A 15260-nucleotide genomic window follows, 5' to 3' on the forward strand; every position below is an offset into this window, starting at 1 on the left:
AGTATTTGAACGTCTGAATCATATCTCCCCTGTCTCTCCTTTCCTCTAGGGTCGACATATTCAGGGCTTCCAGTCTCTCCTCATACGTCTTCTGGCGCAAGCCTCCTATCATTTTTGTCCAAGAAATTCTTTATGTCTGTTTTTAAATACAATTTCAGTAGCCAATTTTTATCAGGTGTTAACACCACCGTAAGTAGAAGGGCAGCGGGTTTTACTAAATCCTGGTCACATCCATTTGAGAATCCTGATTTTGTGCCAACGCAGAAGATTCTTCTTGCACTTTCGTCGGGAGGTAAAATACTTGTACAAAAGGAGGAAGCATATCTTCAGAAACATTTAATATTTCAGTTAAATATTTTTTTTCCAGCATCTCTTTTGTGGATATCATTGAAGTTTTAGGAAAATTCAGTATTCTGAGGTTATTTGAGCGAGATATATTTTTTTAAACTTTCCTTCTTAAATTAGTGTTGTCTCTAATTAAGGTACCCTGCACCTGTTTTACTTCTGATAATTATTTTTCAATATTGTCCACTTTAGTTTTCAATAAAGAAGTACCTTGTTTAACAGCTTTAAATTCTTCCTTTTGTTCCAAAACTTTTTTTTCCCAGTTCCTGTATTTGTGGAGATAAAGTCTGACCCAGGCTTGCAACTGGGTCCCAAATACAATCCAGGGTAACATTATTAGGTTTTAAGGAGGCAAATGTACTTGGTTGTATTGATTGGATTACTAAGGCTATTCTTATGTTCTTTATCCTATAAACAGGGCCTCAGCTCCAGATTACTAAAAAAAAAAAAAAAAAGACAAAAACCAAATACATTTCTAAAAGGAATACTGGTCTCAGATTTTTTTTTTTTATTTGTGTTTGGGGGGGATTTATATATAACAATTTTATTGAAAGAATCAAATAATCAATACAATAGGATAATACAAAAATACATTCAATACAATAAGAATCATAATAATAATATTTCATACAAATTTATATAATTCTTTCAAATTAAATTTCCATATGAACTAATCCAATCTTATCTATACCCCCCTTAATTCCATCCCCTACCCTCCTATCTTTCTCCCTAAATGAAATCCCTCACCCTGGATGAAAGTTGACAAAAATAAAGAATTAAAATAAATAACTGTAATGATTAAACCTAATTTTCATACTAAATCATTGATAACCAAACTTCGTATTCTTGGTGCAAGATTCTGAATATAAGGATCCCAAACCTCCATAAAAAGATGAGTTTTTTTTTAGGCGAACCTCAAACCTGGAGAAATCAATGCAATTGATTTCTCCAGATTTTATTTGCTTTGTAAACTGCCTTGCTATGTGGTGGCATAAGAAGCTCGATAACATCCAAACCATAATTGATAAAGCAGAGTCAGGAAAGAGTATCAGGGTCAAATCTATGCCATAAAACATTGAATCCCCAACCTGTGCTAGGCAATCCCAGCCAGTCAGCTTTACATGATATTGCATACTTTACCTCAGGGGTCTCCAAAGTCCCTCCTCGAGGGCCAAATCCAGTCAGGTTTTCGGGATTTCCCCAATGAATACGCATGAGATCTGTATGCATGTACTGCTTTCAATGCATATTCATTGGGGAAATCCCGAAAACCTGACTGGATTCGGCCCTCGAGGAGGGACTTTGGAGACCCCTGCTCTGCATTTTTGGTATGCAATTCTATCTCGTGCATATTTTAAGGGTTACCATGTAGAACTGATTGAGTCATCCGGGTTTTTACTTCCACTGAAAGCAATCGAAGTAATCGTCCAACTTTTTCTGGAGCCATATGGTAACCCTATTGTGCATTTCCTGAAAACCTGATTCGCTCGGGGGGGGGGGGGGATTCCCCCCAGGATAGATTTGTGAATCACTGCCTTAAAGAATGATTTATACTGGAAGGGACAGACAGAGAAGAAAATGACTCAACCAACCTGAGCCAGAGAGCCACCTGCAAAGGAACCGGGGGGGGGGGAGGATGGAGGGGGTAGAGGAGGGGGGAGGGGAGGGTTTGAATCACTGGACAATGCAGTAAAGAAGTGGTACATGACAATAGAGGGGAACGCCCATCTCAGAAGAGGCTGAGAGATGTTGATGCTTTATTTTTGGTTTCTTTTCCAACTACTTTACTTTGCTCTGATGGACAGTTTTCCTTATCATATATTTCTACATTTTAGGAGGGCCCATAGGAATATAAGAACAGCCATACTAGGTCAGACCAATGGTACATCTAGACCAGTTTCCTGTTTCCTTTTTTTTTTTTTTAATTTAATAATTTTTATTCTAATACAGCAATCTCACCACAAGACATAATCAACATAGAATATGATTCACAATCTTAGTAAACTAATAAAGATAATACAACTTATCTATTCCACTGTTAAAGCAATCCTAACCCCTACCTCCCCCAGCCCCCCCCCCCCTCCCAGGAGACCTGGATCCCCAATCGTTTCCAACAGTGGCCAGAGCAGGTACCTGGCAGAAACCCAAAGAGTAGCAACATTCTAGAGCTTAGATTGTGGTGTCATAAAGCCTCATTCCACCAGTGCCTAAGAGCCAAAGTCATCAGTGATGCGACAATGGCTTGATTGTCCTATACTTGGCTCACACACAACAATATAAGAATAGCCACCAATGGTCCTAGCCTAGTTTCCTGTTTCCAACAATGGCCAGTCCAGGTCACAGTTCCTGGCAGAAACCCAAACAGTAGCAACATTTCACGCTGCCCATCCAGGGGACTTCCAATAATTCTTATCCTATTTTAAGATCTACCCTGTGTAGGAACAATATCACATATTTATTTTATCTTATGGGATCCTCAGAAGGCTGCTATCAACGTTGAGCCGCACGTTTCTTAGTGTCCCGCTTCAACCGCTCAGTTCTTCATAGGTCCCATAATTTTTTATGCATTTTCTATTTAGTTTGAGTAATAGAATACAGTGGTACCTTGGAATCCGAACTTAATCCGTTCCAGAACCCCATTCGAGTTCCAAGACAATTTTTCCCATTGAAAAGAATAGAAAGTGTATTAATCCGTTCCTTGGTCCCACAAACTCTGCAAGATCGGGTCTACCTGGCAGAAACAGCAAGATCGGGACCCCCCCCCCAGCGGCAGAGGAAGCAAGATCGGGATCCCCAGCGGCAAGACAGCAAGATCGGCAATGGCAGCTGCAAAGCTTCCCTCCCAGGCGGAAACAGGAAACAGCGTCAGAGGGGAAGATTTGGGCTGAGCACTGCTTGCAGTTCGGATTCCAAAGCAGCGTTCGGATTCCGGGGCAAAAATGAAGAAAAAAAAAAAGAATATAAGAATTTATTTGAAGTAACATAAATTGGTATCTGGGAGGGTGGAATGGGTTTCTTTATATAATTATTTATTTGGAATAATATAAATAAGAATGTCAAGTGATGATTTAAGGTCTTTCTGAATGATTGTTGTACACTTGTTGTAATTTTTTGAAAATGAATAAAGATATTTAAAAAAAAAAAGTTCGGATTCCAAATCATTCGAGTTCTGGGGTGTTCGGATTCCGAGCTACCACTGTATAAGTAGTGAAAGACACTTATCTGCGGTGTCGAGGCATCGCAAGGATCTCCCCTTCCGACATAACCACGTTTCGGTTTTTTTCTTCAGGGTCAGAGGTCCTTACTTATCATAAATCCAGATTCTGTTGGCTTACTTGTTTCTAGGGTTACCATATGGCTCCAGAAAAAGGGAGGACGGATTGAGACATCCGGGTTTTACTTCTACTAAACGCGGTGGAAGTCAGGAGGACAGATAGGGGGCATTTGGGCTTTACTTCCATGGAAAGCAGTCGGAGTAAAACCCGGATGTCTCAATCCGTCGTTCCCTTTTTCAAATGTTAGATGGTCCCTGCTCAGAAGAGCATACAATCTAACTTGGATACACAAGGTACCTAGCATATGTGATACCCGGGACCCATCATTTTTTTTAACACCCCCCTCCTCTATATGAAAAAACATGATTTTTAGTAATAATCCACATGTTGCACAAGAGTGTAGCTAGAAAAAGGCAGCATCTTACATACTATATAGTGAGTAGTAGAATACCAATATACTCACGGTAGAGCTAAATAAGCCAGACTAGTACAGATTGATCCTGTACACTCAATGCTAACAGAAAACCATGTCTTTCGTACACACAGAACACAGAAACACCTTCACCCAGTATGGAATATGTAATCACAAACTAAAAATAGAAATACAGTGTTTTCCCGAAAATAAGACAGTGTCTTAAATTAAATTTGGGTCCTATTTTCAGGGATGTCTTTTTTTTTTTCATGTACAACAATCATCTTTCCCTTCCTCTTTCCTTTCTCCCCTCCTCCACTCCCCCATGTGCAGCATCTTTCCTCCCCTCTCATCCATCAGTGACGTGGCAGAGGGAAGGCCCCGGCGGGGAAGGCTGCTCAGAGTGCTGCTGCTGCTGCCGCTGCTGGTTTTGGAGGCCTCGGAGCGGAGATATGTCAGTCTCACCGTGGGAGGGTCAGCGGGGTTCTGCTGCACATGGGGTTGGGAGGGAGGGATAGAAAGATGGTGCACAAGGGAGGAAAGATGCTGCACGTAGTTTCAAATGCACTGATACGATTTTACCAGGGGGTGCGTTAGAGGGTAAAATACCGGTGTTCACAAATTTCTGGAGGTTTATGCATGGAATTTATGCCGTGGCGTGGGACCAAGAAGTTTGCTTAAGGCCCCACAAAGGGTTAATCCTGCCCTGGCCCCAGCACCCTCTTCAGCACAGTGCTTTCTTCTGTGGCGGCCGTGGCTCTGCCACGGTGTCCCTAATTGCTCTCTTCTCTTACCCTCTTTCCAGTATTCTCCCCTGTGTCCAGAATCCCAACTCTTTCTCCCCGCCTAGCAATCTCTTCTTTCCACCCACCTCCCCCCAAAGCATCTCCCTCTCTTTTTACCTCCACTGTCTGTCCCAGAAGCGTTTGCATTACTGGGGGGGAAAAGGTGCCGGTTCTGCAAGAGGTGAATTATTTAGGAGTGCTTGCGGACATCAGGGATTACCTTTAAAGGGCGTATGTTGGCGGTAGTCCAGAAGGCGTATTTCCATCTCCGTTTGGTAAATGGTCTTAGGCCGTGTTTGTCAGCCCACTTGTTCAGGATGGTTTTGCAGACAATTTTTCTGTCGGTTCTTGGCTGTTGTGGTTCGGTGCTCCTGGGGGGGCGCCCGGGGTCGGCACTAAGCTCGCTCCAGGTTGCCCAGAATTCAATGGTCAGGACTCTGTTTAGACTGGGAAGACGGGAGCATGTGACGGAATATTTTGTGAGCTTGTACTGGTTGAAGGTGAGGGATAGGATACGCGACAAGTTATTGTTAACTGTTTACAAGTGTCTGTACAATGTGGCTCCCAAACATCTTGTCCGGGGTATTCTGCCGCAGGCCCTGTCTCGGTCGTTTCGGTCTACAGAGCAATTGGATCTGCATATTCCATCTGTAAGAAAGCTGAGGCTTACATCATCCAGGGATAGGACTTTGCATCAAAATATGCAAAATTGTAAGAGATCGCTTAAACGGCACCTCTTTTGCCTGATGAAATACAGGGTATGAGATTCAATGGACAAGGAAGAATAGGGATTGCTGACAGGAAGGCGCCGGTCACCGATGTTTTATTGTCTGGTATTTTGTCTGTTTTGTACTTTTAGATGCAATTTTGTATTTTGTCTCTGTACTTTGTAACCTGCCCTGGATAAGGGCGGGATATAAATGAACAAACCAAACCAAATATAGCACCAGTATCCCAGTTTCTTTGCTCTCTCCCCCCTTTCTTTCACCACCAAACTTTCACATGCCCAGGACACTTTTTTTTTTTTTTTTTCCCCTGCCCCCGTCTGCCTGTTCTCTCACTTTTTCTCCATCTTCGCCGCTCGCTCAGCTTATACCCTCCCTACCACCGAGCACTTCCCCTCTCAACATCCTCTTTATTATTTTCGCCACCCACACGCTTCCCTCTCTCCTTGCCAGCTCCTCTTCTGCCTTCCTAATTGCCGCAGCTTCAAGCTTCCTCCTGAAGTCTTCGGCCAGCGATGGGTCGAGTTCCACTAGCGACCACGGGACTCTCATGCGCTTTTCGGCTGCTGGCGGGATAAGTTTCACCAGCGGCCCCGTGCTAGCACCAGAAATATTTTTTTAAAACCGGCAGGCACACCCGGTGTCGTGACCGCTGACATCGGAATGCATGAAGTCGGAAACTGAAACATGCCAGGAAAAAGTTTTTAAAAATGTTAACCCTTAGGACCTCGGTTTTCTTGAAACCGAGCAGGTAGCATCCAGAGGTTCCTGGGGTTTTGCTGCTTCGCCCTCCCCCGACTACTAAAATAAAGTTTTTAGCATTCTAGGTGAACTATAAAATCAACTCTTGGGAGGTCCAGCCAATGACTCTGTGATGAAGCTAAACTGTACCATTTCTCAAATCACAGTGTAAATATAGAAGCATCAAAAATTTATTTATGTTTGTTTGTGAAGTGCTCAGACCCGCAACCTTATAGATTTTGGGCTCCGTTTACTAAGGTGTGCTAGCGGTTTTAGTGCATGGTACATTGCTGCTCGCTAGACGCTAACGCCTCCATAGAGCTTACATAGTAGATGACGGCAGATAAAGACCCGAATGGTCCATCCAGTCTGCCCAACCTTGATTCAATTTAATTTTTTTAAATTTTTTCTTCTTAACTATTTCTGGGCAAGAATCCAAAGCTCTACCCGGTACTGTGCTTCGGTTCCAACTGCCGAAATCTCCGTCAAAACCTACTCCAGCCCATCTAAACCCTCCCAGCCATTGAAGCCCTCTCCGGCCCATCCTCCCCCAAAGGGCCATATACAGACACAGACCGTGCAAGTCTGCCCAGTACTGGCCTTAGTTCAATATTTACTATTATTTTCTGATTCTAGATCCTCTGTGTTCATCCCACGCTTCTTTGAACTCAGTCACCGTTTTCCTCTCCATCACCTCTCTCAGGAGCACATTCCAGGCATCCACCACCCTCTCCGTAAAGTAGAATTTCCTAACATTGCTCTTGAGTCTACCACCCCTCAACCTCAAATTATGTCCTCTGGTTTTACAATTTTCCTTTCTCTGGAAAAGATTATGTTCTACGTTAATACCCTTCAAGTATTTGAACATCTGAATTATATCTCCCCCGTCTCTCCTTTCCTCTAGGGTAGAGAATGACACGGTGACAAAATTCATCACCGTTCCCGTCCCCGCAGATAACCGCGGGAAACCATCTTCATGTCATTTTTTAAGGAGAGAGGGAAGAATCAGAGTATGAATGGCCACAACAACTGACCCACAAGCTTTGCTTTGAAGAATGCTGGTGTAGAAGGACCGAGGTTGAAACAGACACTACAGAATGACAGTCTCTGGTTTCCAGAGCAGATATTGTGATGTCATAATGCCTCATTCCACCAGTGCCTAAGAACCAATCACATCAGTGATGTCACAATGGATTCATTATCCTTGGCTCACATAAGAATCAGAGTATGAATGGCCACAACCACTGACCCGCAAGCTTTGCTTTGAAGAATGCTGGTGTAGAAGGACTGAGGCTGAAATAGACACTAGAAAATGACATGGGATTATTTCCCGCGGGTATCTGCGGGGACGGGAACGGTGATGAATTTTGTCACCGTGTCATTCTCTACTCTAGGGTCTACATATTCAGGGCTTCCAGTCTCTCCTCACACGTCTTCTGGCGCAAGCCTTCTGTCATCGCCCTCCTCTGGACCGCTTCAACTCTTCTTACGTCCTTCGCCAGATACGGTCTCCAAAACTGAACATAATACTGCGTTCCGTGTCGCGCAGGGTTTGCGCATGCTAATCTTCAGGATGCGCTAAAAACGCTAGCACCTTAGTAAAAGGAGCCCTTAGTGTAAAAACCAAACCAATGTTGCCGCTGGGACCATCATAGCTTATCTCTATCCTGACCGCCGTAACATTGATTGAAATCAACTGAAAATTGACATATAAAACAAAACTTATCTGTGATTCCATGGCGGTCAGCTGGTCTCGTATGTAGGTGGCAACTGCAGTTGTGTCTCTAATAGCCCACCTGCACGACAGTTGCCAAAAGCCTGGAAGGATTATCAAAGATCATAAGGGGAAAAGGTCAGAACCATCCAGCTACCGGTCAATTGCAAACATCCCATTTCTTGCGAAAATAGCAGAAAAAAATAGTCTTTAATCAACTCTTAGATTTTATAGAAAAAAATACATGTCCTACACCTTAATCAGACCTGCTTTAGACAACACCATTCCACTGAACTCTCTCTTATAGGATTAACAACTAAAATACTATGCCACATAAACTACCACAAATCTGCTCTACTCATTTCCATAGATCTCTCGGCCGCCTTTGACACAATTGACCATACCCTAGTTCTGTAAAGACTCGAATCTATTGGAGCCACTGATCAGGTACTGGAACGGTTTAAATCTTATTTTGCAGATAGGACCTTCAGAGTAAACTATAGTAATTCAAAAAATAATAATAATAATTCCAAATCAGATAGTCACAGTTCCAATTACGGAATCCCCCAAAGCTCTATCCTGTCACCCCTACTATTCAATATCTTTTTGGCCCCTTTATTTACATTATGTCAATCAATAGACTTTACCCCATTTGCATATGCCGATGATCTCCAGTTACTTCACCCACTGGAAACAAACGACTTAAGTGAAATTATGGACATCCACCAGAAAATGGAAAACAAATATGTCAAAAAAATATGTTTGCGCTCAATATCTCAACATCGTCAACAACTTAAGGAACTGGGTCATTTGCACTCAGACTTAATGGGGTGGGTCAGTAGAGTGGGCAGAGTCGATGGGCTATAGCCCTTTTCTGCCGTCATCTTTCGATGTTTTCTATGTTTCTATAATGGTGGGACTGAAGGTGGATCGGGGCGGGGGGTCATGTGTCCGGGGATTCCTGGAGAAAATATGACATCATTGCGTCGACAATGCACATTTCCAGGTGCCCTCCACCAGCCACAGCCCCGAGATTACTGCGCCGCAGCTTAAAACGTTTGCGACACACCGCTTTAGGGCACAGGTTGGGCCCTGGATCTCACCTTTCACACACTCTTCTTTATTAATATGACCTCTCCATTCTCTCTCTCTCTGTAGCTTCTGACCTTCTGTTCCCAAGGCTTATCCAGTTACCAGTTCCACCACTCTCCAGCTTCTGGTCCTTTCCTGTCTGAATGGCTTACTCTTTAACCTTCTCTTTGAAGACAGCATCAGATCTCCCCACTAATCCATTCTTCTTCCTCTTAAGTGCCTCAGGGGACATCTGTTATACTTTCTGTGTGCTCCAGCAGACAGCTGTAGACCAGACCGGCAACTTCTATGCTTTATCCTTCTTCTTTCAGCCCCTGTGAACGTCGGGAGCAGCGCGGCTCCCTGCGCTAATAACCGCTATCGCGGTTTAGTAAAAAAGGGGAGATTTTTTTTTTAGTTTGCTGAGGTTTTCTCCTGTTCCCAGGATTATATAGAGAGAATTTTCTCCTCATTCTTATATGAAGACTTTTTTTTTAATTTTCTCCTTCAGCTTTGGGAAATTTGCATCTCTTCTGCCATTGCATTTTGCACTTAAACAGTATATCCCGCAGTCAAAAGTAAGACATCGATAAAAATTTCCACTATATAACCTTCGATGTCCTTTTTTACCCTTTCACTTCTTATTCAAACTCTTTTAGGGCTTCAGACATGCCATTGGTTACCAGACATTTCTATGGTCACCGAATAAATTTACGGCCATGGCTTCCTCACTAGCCCCATCATGCTTTTTTTTTCATGTTTTTTATTTGATTTATAAACTTATTATCTCAAGAAATATTATGTGGATCGGGATGGTGCAGATAAGTTGGAAAAGGGGGGACTTTTCTTGAAACAGCCGGAGGGCGAAACATGTCGAAATGACAGGTCCCTTCCCGATGATATTATGAGAAAAGACTGAACTAATCAAATTAAGATAAGTTTTAAATTTACATAAGGATTAAGTTATTAAATTCAGCACGGAGCGCTTTAAAAAGTTTATAAATCAAATAAAAAACATGAAAAAAATAATCATGATGGGGCTAGTGAGGAAGCCATGGCCGTAAGTTTATTCGGTGACCATAGAAATGTCTGGTAACCAATGGCATGTCTGAAGCCCTAAAAGAGTTTGAATAAGAAGTGAAAGGGTAAAAATGACATTGAAGGTTATAGTGGAGATTGCATTTTGCACAGCACGGAAGGAAATGGGGGGGGGGGGGTTCAGTTCCTCTTTCTCAAATTTGCCTTGCATGAAGATTCTGACATCTTGTGGGTTTTTTGGTTTAGTTTTGTCTACTCATTTCTGTTTCTAATTGGTGGTCCCTTATTCTATATGAGGCGATCGTCGGTCTGTGTTCTGCGTGTGACCAAGGCGAGGTATTCTGCTAGACTGTAGTTTCCATCCGCAGTAACCTAGTTCATTTTGGGGTTTTTTGCCAGAATGGGACCAGCGTAATATTTGCAGTGCTGCCTTTTCATTGCTTGGGGGGTCTTGCTGTTTGAATTGGGAGGGGGGGAGGGGATTGGTGCTTTTATGGTGTGACGTTAAGTGTACTTACATAGTAACATAGTAGATGACGGCAGATAAAGACCCGAATGGTCCATCCAGTCTGCCCAACCTGATTCAATTTAAATTTTTTTTAATTTTTTCTTCTTAGCTATTTCTGGGCAAGAATACAAAGTTCTACCCTGTACTGTGCTTGGGTTCCAGCTGCCGAAATCTCCGTTAAGACTTACTCCAGCCCATCTACACCCTCCCAGCCATTGAAGCCCTCCCCAGCCCATCCTCCACCAAGCGGCCATATACAGACACAAACCGTGCAAGGAATCTTTTTTTGTGTGTGTGTCTGTTACTGGAGGTACTTTGTGTCTTTGTTGCTTAGGTGACATTAGAATTGAAATACAAAGAGTAGCGAGGGGAAGCTATCTACCTTTGCTCTGCACCTGCTCTTCAGGGAGTTTCTCTGAATATGACATGTTCATTTAATTTTAACACACTTATCAATCATTCATTGCAAACAGCCCTGAGTGATGTATAACATTCATAATATACAATTATAACAACTAAAATAACAAAATCTCAATATATAAAAGCACAAGCCATTCATCTGCCTGTCTCTCTGCACAGCAGGGTGCATACCACATCCTTATAGAGAGAAAAAATGAAGGCAGATAAAGACCATATGGCCCATCCAGTCTGCCCATCCATGCCACCTATTACCCCTTTCTCTCCCTTAGAAATAAATATGTACTTGTCCCATGCTTTCTTGAATTCACCTCTACCTCCTCCACCGGGGAGGCCATTTCACGGATTCACCACTCTTTCGATGAAGGAGTTTTACCTCAGGTTACATCTATCCTCTTTCACTTTCATCCTTTGCCCCCTTGTTCCAGAACTTCCGTCTGTTCAATTGAAAGGCTCACCTCTTGGGCATTTATTTCAACAGGAGATTGGCCAGAGAGGGGCCTATAAAGACCGCGCCCTCGGGGGTCTGTCTTGCGATGGCACCGATCTTCCAGGGTGCGGTCATTATAGGCCCCTCTCTCCAATCTCCTTCCATGCATCCTTCATTCTGTTGACGCACTCCCGTTCCTCACACTGGATTAGTGTGATCTCCTCTCTCCGGCAAGCTGGCTCCCTTCCAGCCAGGGTTAATCTTGGCCCCGGCATGGGAGAGCTCCTCCGCCAGATTTTCACCAACAGATACTCTTTGGGCCCATTCACAAGGCTCAGCATTTGGATCTCACGCTGTTTCACGCTCTCGGTACTCATGGCTCTTTGGCTGTTCCTCCACCTGCTCTCTGCCAGAAGATATAGTCCAAGGCTGGCCAGGTACCATTGGAAAAAAATCAAATTTCAAGTCATAAAATCAGTCTATTATAGTCCAAACGGTGTGGCCTTTGAAATTTGCTTGCATTCAAAGTCCCTGTTGTTCGGGTGCTATTTCTGTAACCCCCCTTGTTTACCCGATAGCCGGGATCCACTCATAAGATGGCGTCCCACAGCAAGCTTGCACCAGGCTTCCACTCTCATTTCAAAATAATAGCAGATCACACTGGGTTAACTTCAAACTTTACTTCTCCTTAGCAAGACAAGAAGAGTAATTCTCATGAACAGTGAACAGTTGTCTTTGATAACACTGTCCAACTATGTACACGTCTCCAACACTCCAAAAAGATGACTTTACAATTTCCACTCCAATGGGTCAGTTGGTAGGTTTTGACCACAGAACCCAGACTTCCAAATCAGATCTTCCACTGGTCAGTTGGTGGGCTCTGATCAAAAGACAAAATTGCCGCCATATCCCAGCCCTTGAATTTCTTCTGGAGGTAGGGCTACTTTAAATTAGCCCTCCCCCATTAGAGGCTCACCCCGAGAGCTGGCTTCTCCCTGCTTAGTTTTCAGAAGCTGGGTCTCCCAACTAGAGAATGACATGGTGCCTGTTACCTAGCCGCAGGTAACCCGCCAAAACGGTGGGGAAAAAACCTGTGTTCACCGTGGCTACGGGGACAAGGCCATTTACCCAAGGCTACATCTGCCTTAATTTTTCTGTGATTCTCTGTTTTAAGGATAGGCAGTGGCGTAGAGGCTTTTAAGAGGTGCCCGGGCAGTAGCGCCCCTCCTCCGCCCTGCCGCTCCTTCCCCGATCCCCCCTGCCGCACGCGCGCCTCCTTCCCTACCCCCACACCTCTAGTTGTTCAGCGCCATGAGCAACAAGACCTTCAACGTGCTCCTCGCAACCCCATCGTCTCTCCCACTGACTTCACTTTCTATGCACTCCACCTGGAAGTGACATCAGCAGGAGAGATGACGCGGTCGCGAGGAGCACATTAAAGTTGTGAACAACTAAAGGTATGGGGGAAGGGAAGGGGGGGGCATGCGCGTGGTGAGGAGTGGGAAGAGGCTGGGGCAGAGAGGAGGAGGGGTGATGGAACCTAGGGCGGAGGCCCCCCCCCTCCCCGTCTCACTACTACGCCACTGAGGATAGGTTAGCAGGAGAAAGAAAAATCGACTGCAAACCTGAAGACTCAGTTGGGAAAGAATGATACAGCTCCCCCTCCCGATTTGCGGTTTCCCCAATCGCGAATTCGGTTATTTGCGATTTTTTTATTTTTTTTTAGCCTTGATTTTTAATTGAGAAACGCTGCCCCGGACATCCCCCAGACCTTACCTGGTGGTGTAGGGGTGACGCGGGGCAGAAGCAATCTTCCTACGCGCCTGCCCCATGCAGAGCCGTGCTGTGAGTTCCCATGGTCTCGCGAGACTACAACGGAAACTCCCGTTGTAGTCTCGTGAGACCACGGGAACTCACAGCATAGGTGCACAGCATGGCTCTGCATGGGGCAGGAGCGTAGGAAGATCACTCCTGCCCCGCGTCGCCGCTAGACCACCAGGGAAGGTCGGGGATGCAAAAGAGAGGTGGGGGTGGGTCAGAGCCGACCCAAAAAATTATTCACGATTTTCCCTATTCGCGGGCTGGCTCTGCCCCTAACCCCCATGGATATTGAGGGTCTGCTGTAATAACATATAATTCAAATCCACACAACCGATTGAAGAAATATTGGTTCATAGACAGTGGCGCGCAAGACGCCAGCGCGCTGACAATCCAGCGCCGACAATTTGGTGCAAGACAGAAGCGCGCGGGGTAGGGAAAAAAGTAATTTTTAAAGAGGTCCGACAGGGGTTTTGGGGTGGCACCCCCCCACACACTTTATTGGTTAGTGTTCGCGCTGCTGTTGAAGGGGGGTTTGGGGGGGGGTTTGGAAACCTACATTATAGCAAAAACGGAACTTTTTCTGATTTTTTTTGGGAAAAGTTCCGTTTTCTCTATAATGTGGGGGGTTTCACCCCCTACACCCCCCTCCGCAACGGCAGCGCGAACACTAACCAATAAAGTGTGGGGGGGGGGAGGTTGCCACCCCAAGCCCCCGGTCGGAGCTCTTTAAAAATTACTTTTTCTCCCGCGCGCTTCTGTCTTGCGCCGAATTGTCGGCACGCTGGCGTCTGGCCCGCGATTATCCCTTCACCGAAATATTTAGTTGGGAGGGATTTGCACGTACAGTTATATGCACATGCATGCAAATATAATCTGTAATTAGAAACATAGAAACATAGCAAATGACGGCAGAAAAGGGCCATAGCCCATCAAGTCTGCCCACTCTAATGACCCATCCCCCTAACTCTACCCTCTTAGAGATCCCACATGGGTATCCCATTTACTCTTAAAATCCGGCATGCTGCCAGCCTCGATCACCTGCACTGGAAGCTCATTCCAATGATCAACCACCCTTTCGGTGAAGAAATACTTTTTGGTGTCGCCATGGTGCTGCAGAATTATGTAAACTGTGCATAGTTCACCCCTGAGCTGCCACTAGTTTTAGTAGAACTGGTTAAATGTTGCTATGGAATAAATGCAATAGGATTTTGAGAGTGAGAGCTAGTCCGAAGCCAGCCAAGGATTTCTTTACTAGAGCTGCTTTCTTTGTAATCAATTATTTCCTTGGATATTTAGGTAAAATGTGAGTTTCCACTAGAGAGCATTATTATTTTTTTTTCTGGAAAATCATAATTTTTTGGCTTTTCCAGATTCATCAGTAGGGCCTGTACTTTGCAGTAAATCAGTAGTAAGTTAGGTTGTCTTGCAAAGGAAGGGAGAAAACGTCCTGATCCTTTGCAGGCAGTGCGTGATCTCTGAATCATTCAGTGTTAGCCCTGGGGCTCAGGATAATATTGTGGAGATGGGGGGGGGGGGAGGAGGGAAGAGGGTGGGGCACAAGTTACATCCTCGTCTTACCTCTCATTGTGGCCTGAAGCCGTCTGTCTGCAGCTTCTTTCTTTTGATCTTACAGCTAATGTATGAATACATGGACTCGATTAGATCATCGTCACCCCACCCCTATTTTCTCTGCTGTAATTTGCCATTCAAGCCAGAAAGCCAAATAATCTATTTTTCTTGAGGGGCAGTTCTTTCCGGAGGTAGTTTTATAAAGCATGTTCTTTGTATAAACATGTTTTCTATAAAGAAAAATGTTTTATGTTGGAATAGTTTTTATTCAGCGAACAGATTTCCATGGTATTATAAATAACATCCATCAAGGGCACTGGAAAAATACTTACAATTTTCCCCTGAAGCAGCCAGTATCGCTGGCGAAACAAGGCTCTTGTTAGGAGATTATACAATTCTTATGCTGATA

This window comes from Geotrypetes seraphini, chromosome 16, assembly GCF_902459505.1.
Source record: "Geotrypetes seraphini chromosome 16, aGeoSer1.1, whole genome shotgun sequence".
In the NCBI taxonomy this organism is placed as follows: Eukaryota; Metazoa; Chordata; class Amphibia; order Gymnophiona; family Dermophiidae; genus Geotrypetes; species Geotrypetes seraphini.